The sequence below is a fragment of the Triturus cristatus genome, chromosome 6 (assembly GCF_964204655.1).
Source record: "Triturus cristatus chromosome 6, aTriCri1.1, whole genome shotgun sequence".
NCBI classification, from domain to species: Eukaryota; Metazoa; Chordata; class Amphibia; order Caudata; family Salamandridae; genus Triturus; species Triturus cristatus.
In genome coordinates this window covers 1,691,119,459-1,691,125,834 of record NC_140589.1, presented here as the reverse complement: position 1 = coordinate 1,691,125,834, position 6,376 = coordinate 1,691,119,459, and positions in this window count along the sequence as shown.

The following is a 6,376-nucleotide window of genomic DNA, read 5'->3' as shown; positions in this document are numbered from 1 at the left end:
TTTTACTGATAAAAAACCAATGAAATTCCCCCGTTATAGTTACTGTAGGCAACTATAACTCACGCGACCGTAATCCTCTGCTGATGACATATGTGTCTTTATGAAAAAAAAATATTTGTAATATATGTATAGCTAAAATTTAATGGAAGAAGACATGGGCAAATAAGTGTCTAAATACAGTATTAGCATCAGCAGAGGATTACGGTCGCGTGAGTTATAGTTGCCTACAGTAACTATAACGGGGGAATTTCATTAGTTTTTTATCAGTAAAATGTCCAGCTAACTATAACATGTGTGAAACCTATGGTTTTTTCAGTGAATATATATATATATATATCCAAACAGAAGAATAGAAACTCAGCAGTTATAGTTATACTTATAGTTATGTTAAGAAAGTAAAACTCGTGGCCTAAAGTTATTTAATAGCATGAGTTATAGTTTCTTCAGATAAGTATCACTACAATCACTACTATAAAAGCTGAATTTCTATGCTTTTACGTGGGTAAAACGTGAATCTAACTATAATTGATGCCCACGCAATGCACTACTTATGACGTCACATATTACATCACTCATGACATGGTCAGTGACATTACTTATGATATCATCGAGTGACTGTGAGTGTTTTAAAATGTTTACGAGTGTCAAATATATATACCAAGGTGTATTGATGAATTAGTGGGTGTATGAGTGCCTGTATGGATGATATAGTGGGTATGTGACTGACTGTATAAGTGAGTGATTAGGTGTCTCAGTGAATGTATGGGTGACTGACTGTGTTGTCTGAATGTCTGTATCAGTCTCTCAGATGGTCTCTAAGTGGCTGTATGGGTTGGTGAGTGGGTAGGGGGGTGGCTGTATGGGTGATTGATTGGTTTTCTCAGTACCTGTATGGGTGTAATGAGTATCTGGGTGGGTGGGTGAGAGGGTGTGTGACTGCCTACATGAATGAGTGAGTGGGTAAGTCAGTGGCAGTATGAGTTAGTGAGCGCCTAAGTGAGGGGCTGTAGAGGTGACTGAGTGTGTGTATGATTGTGTCAGTGAGTGAATGGATGTGTCAATGATATATGGGTGATTAATTGGATATGTGAAAGGCAGTACAGGTGAGTGTTGGAGTACATGAGAGACTATCTGTGAGTGAGTGATCATGATAGTGGCTGTATGGGTGAGTGTGTGCTTATTTGAGTGACTGTAGAGGTGAGTGAGTATGTGTTGGTTTCTGTATGAATAAGTGAGTGGGTGTGTGTATAACTGTATAGGCGAGTAAATATCTGTGTGATTGATTCTATAGTTCAGTGAGTAGATGTGTGAGTAGCTCTATGAGTGGCTGTCAGTGTGTAAGTGGCTGTATGGGTGTATGAGTGGATATATCATTGGCTCCATTAGTGAGTGAATTGGTGTATGAGTGGATGTATGAGTATCTGAGTGGATGTGTGTGTAGACCTATGAATCGGTGAGTGGGTGTGTAAGTACTAGTATGGGTGTGTCAATGGTTTTGGGAATGGTAGTGTGGAACTTGGAGTGGGTGTATGAAATGCGGAAAGAGAGCGATACAGATGCAGATTCCCGCAACACATCACCAAGCTACTCGCAGGACGCATGTAGGACGGATGTACCCGCCTGTTCTTTACTGTTGATAAGAAATCACGGGGAAGAGACTTACCCGTTCTTCCCCCCCAACAACTTCACCAGCAAACCACCAGCTGCTTACTCTTGCAGCTTACCCATTCGAAAAGGGTTGGAATTATCACCGGCTCAGCGATAATACGTTTCAATTATCCCTTCAGCCCTGAAGAGTTACGGGTGAAAGCCCCAGTGACGAAACACATGTCAGCTGGTTTTTCAACTCATGATACTGTCTGAACAAAAATACATAAAAACCACACACAAAAGAACCTACTGGTGTTGACCGTTGTTATTATTTCATCTGTAATATATATCTTGCTACTCGACAATTGCAAACACTTCGTTGAACGTGTGCACAGGGCTTTGTTTGAATTGTCGCATTTTCTATGGAGAATCTGTGATCAGCAAATGTATTTCACATACTGAAAAATTCACTTAGAGCCACCCAAGAACCCAAAATGTTGTTAATTTTCTTGTTAAAAAAAAAATTCTTTTGCAACAAAATTGTGATGATCGCAATCACGTCACAAAATTGCAAATCAAAGTGATTGAGTGGGTGAGTGAGTGGTGCATGAGTGTCTGAGTGGATCTGTGAGTGAGTGCATGAGTCTCTTAGTGGGTCAAACGACTGGCAGCATCAGTGTCTGAGTGGTTCTGTCAGTGGGTGCGTGGGTCTTTGAGTGTGACTGCGAGTGGCTAAATGAGTATCTGAGTGCATGACTGACTAGGTGCATAAGTCTCTGAGTGGGTCTATGAGTGGTTGTGTGAGTGACTGTATTGGTGTGTGAGTGTCTGAGTGGGTCTGTGAATAGATGTATGAGTGTTTGAGTGGCTCTGTGAGTAGGTGTATGAGGGTCTCAATGGGTCTGTGAGTGAAAGCATTTGTCTCAGAGTGGGTGAGTGAATGGGTGTGTGCATATCTGACTGAGTTTGTGAGTGGGTGTGTGAGTTTCTGAGTGTATGAGTGACTGACCGAATCCATAAGTCTCTGAGAGAGTCTGTGACTGAGTGTGGGAGTGACTGTATGGGTGTGTGTGAGTGGGTGTATGAGTGTCTGAGTGGATCTGTAAGTGGTTATATGAGAATCTCAGTGGGTCTGTGAGAACATACATGAGTGTGTGAGTGGGTCTGTAAGTGGGTGCATGCTTCTCTGAGTGGGTCTGTACATGAGTGTGTGACTCTCCAAGTAAGTCTGTAAGTGGGTGCATGAGTATCTGAATGGGTCTGTGAGTGGGTGCATGAGTGCCCACATGGGTCCGTGAGTAGGTGTAAGAGTCTTTAAGTTGGTATGAGATGGTACGCATGAGTCTATGACTGTATCTCTAAGTAGGTGCATGAGTGTCTGAGTGGGTCTGTACATGGGTGCATGACTCTCCGAGTGAGTCTGTAACTGGGTGCATGAGAATCTTAGTGAGTCTATGAGTGGGTGCATGAGTGCCTAGGTGGATCTGTGAGTGGTTGTAAGAGTCTATGTAGGTATGAGACTGTAAGCATGAGTTTATGACTGAGTTTCTAAGTAGGTGCATGAGTCTCTGAGTGTCTGGTTGAGTTTGGATTGCGTACATGAGTGTGTGACAGGTGAGTGTGTATAAATGTATAAGTTTTTTAAATATATTTTCACTAATGTTCATGATGCCTTCATGATAGTCGCGACGTTCCCACGACGGTACACGGAGGCCGTGCTGGCGATTGTGGCATCATTGCAAATATTGCACGTGATTAAAAAAAAACCATTTTGGACACATACCTTGTGTCACTAACATACCCATTTCTCAAACATGGGATCAGCATATCTCCACCCTGACCCCTTATGTTAGCTTTCACACTCATTTTCAGCCCCCAGAACCATTCTGGAATAAAAAATGTCAGCCGCTACTTTCTGTTCAGGTTGCATCCAGCCAATCAGAGCATTCTCGTGGGCACATGCCTTCGCGTTTACACTCGAAACCATCACAAAATAGCGGCCATGGATATATTTATGATTTTCAGCTTTATATTCTCAAAAACTACTGGATGGATTTGCACCAAATAACAAAAAGCACAATCTGCGTAACAACATTTACCTTTCTGCCAAATTTGGTGCAATTCCATCCAGCAGTTTGGGCTGTAGTTTTGACAATGCATTCCTATGAGAATTAACATAACAAACGCACCCTTTTTATATGCCCCAATTTCTCGGTCCCTACTGCACGGATCACACCCAAACTTTTCATGACACACAGAACCTACTTTGACACTTTTTGGGAGGAAATTTCATGAAGATTGGTCAAACGACGCCAAAGTTATAGGCAAGTCAAAAAATGATTTTCCAATGGAAACTAGGTCTAACTATAACTGTCTACTGACGACCTCCAGTAGGTTATATATATATAACGGGCAACGGGCGAATGAGAAATCAAGAGAGGAATGCTTGAAGCCCAAACAAGAATGATTATGGATTTTTCGAATGATGCTAAAAAAATAAGTAAAATCATCAGAAAAAATTGGAAATTGCTACAAATGGATGAAACTGTCAGCAAAATCATAGGCAATCATCCCTTAATTACATATCGCAGAGCTCGGAACCTCAAAGACAGGTTGATCAACAGCCATTTCCAAGGCAAAAAGAATGCAAGTTGGTTGAAAATCAATGGGTTTATCAAATGCCGGAAGTGCAAAGTTTGTGAAATTGCTAAACCCACTACGGAGTTCAGTCTAGCAAATGGGAAAACCTGGCGTATTAACCCCTTCAGTGCCCATGACGAGCTGGACTCGTCATGGGCTGCGGTGGCGCTGTGCCCATGACGAGTCCAGCTCGTCATGAACTCCGCCCGCTAATACAAAGCGCGGCACTGGGCGGGGAAAGGGGCGGGCATGCAAGGGGTTAAACAGCTCATTTCGTGCAGAAGCCAATTCACAATTTATGTTATTGAGTGCCCGTGTAAATTGAAATATGTGGGCAGCACTACTTGTGAATTAAAAAAACGAATTTTGGAACACACACGGGCTGTAACGAACAATGACACTACGAACGCCGTTGCTAAACATATGGGACAGTTTCACACAAACAATTGGAAGCTTTTAAAATTCTACGGCATTGAATCAATTCCATTGTCCATCAGAGGTGGCAATAGAGAGAGAATCTTACGGCAGAAGGAATCCCGCTATATCATCAAAATGAGGACATTAACACCTTATGGCCTGAATCAAAGTGAGGAACTGTACAGCCACCTGTGATTGGAACCATGATTGATTTTTGTTTTTTGAATGATGTTGCTGTTTTGCTGTTGCCGTGACATAAGTTTGGAGGGACATATCCTTGATGAATGGATTGGTCTGATCATGAGGATTGGTGGTCTGATTCGTATTCTTATGTTTGCTCTAATTCCAATTTGTGAAAATTGGTATGTTTACGTATTCTTAAATTCTTTCTTGCGCAATACAACAGGTTAGCCAAAGTGGCATCACACAATATAATCAATTTTAAGCCTGGTCCGAGTACTATGCGCTCACACCCCACTGGAGGGGTCTCATTTCACATGAAAACACATAAAAACATGTATATTGTGAAGAGGTTAGTAATCTGCGAAGGTGATTGGTTAACTTCTGCACCAACTTTGAATATAATTGCATAGGGATCGTGTTAAAATTCAAAATTGATAACACAGTCTCCAAAATGAGCTAGCGGGCAAATTATCCGCATGAAGGTGCCATATTAAATTTGTGCAAATGAATTTAGATAATATAATTGGTTTATTTCACTTTAATTGGAACAAAGTGGGGGATCTTGATTTTTGTGAATTTTTCTGCTTTTGGGCGAATTTAAAATGAAAGCATTGCATCAGAACTACGGAGTGCGATCCTGATTTTCCTTTTTGGGAGTTGTGGATATATTGTAACGGTCTGGCTCGACCGTCAGGATCCCGCACTGGTGTGCAGCGCCATTGCCGGCCGACGAAGGGAGCCAAGTGGTGATCTTTCTAATCAAGTCGGTGCTCGCTGGCGGATTGCAACGTTACATTTTTGGAAGCTGAAGCAGTGAAACGCATCTACCTACAACCGGAGGGTCGAGGTAAGCGTGAATATACCTGCAACAGCGCGAGTCAATGTGCAATGAGTTGAAGTAATACGCACGCATGAAGCGAAAAAGCTGGCTTTACCACAAGTCCTGTTTGAGACGTATCAATCTTCAAATAACCGCACTACAGGTTTCAATGTAAACGAGCGGCTAATTGGATACTTTGTTTATTCAGCATACTTGTCCGTAAATCTGTACATGCATGAATGGAGAAGGTCTCCGCTTGAAACATTAGTTTGAGACGTGTAAGCAAACAGTTCGGCACGTTTCTTGAAACTAAATATTTTTCAGCCCTACAACACAGCAGTTCATTATTTCATTGGCTGGGACATTCCTGGAACCATGGAAAAACGAGAAGCTAAACTGAATGAATTTATGAATACGATGTTTGAAACAGACATTGAACTGATACCTGAAGCCCAAACAAAACTAACGGGCAAAACGGATACCAAAAGTAAACTACGAATGTGGGAAAAGACAAGTCGGAAGGAAATAAATAAATCTTGGGAACTAATTTCGCGAAGAAAATATATGGAAGTTCGGCGGGTGCCTCGTGGCCTAAGAATATTATTAATGCCAAGTAATCAGGATGCAACAAATGAATTATTGCATGAATGGGGCGAATTCATCCTGGATTCATCATTAGGTCTAATGAAGATTCTAATCAAACACCTTGAAATTAGTCTGACTAAA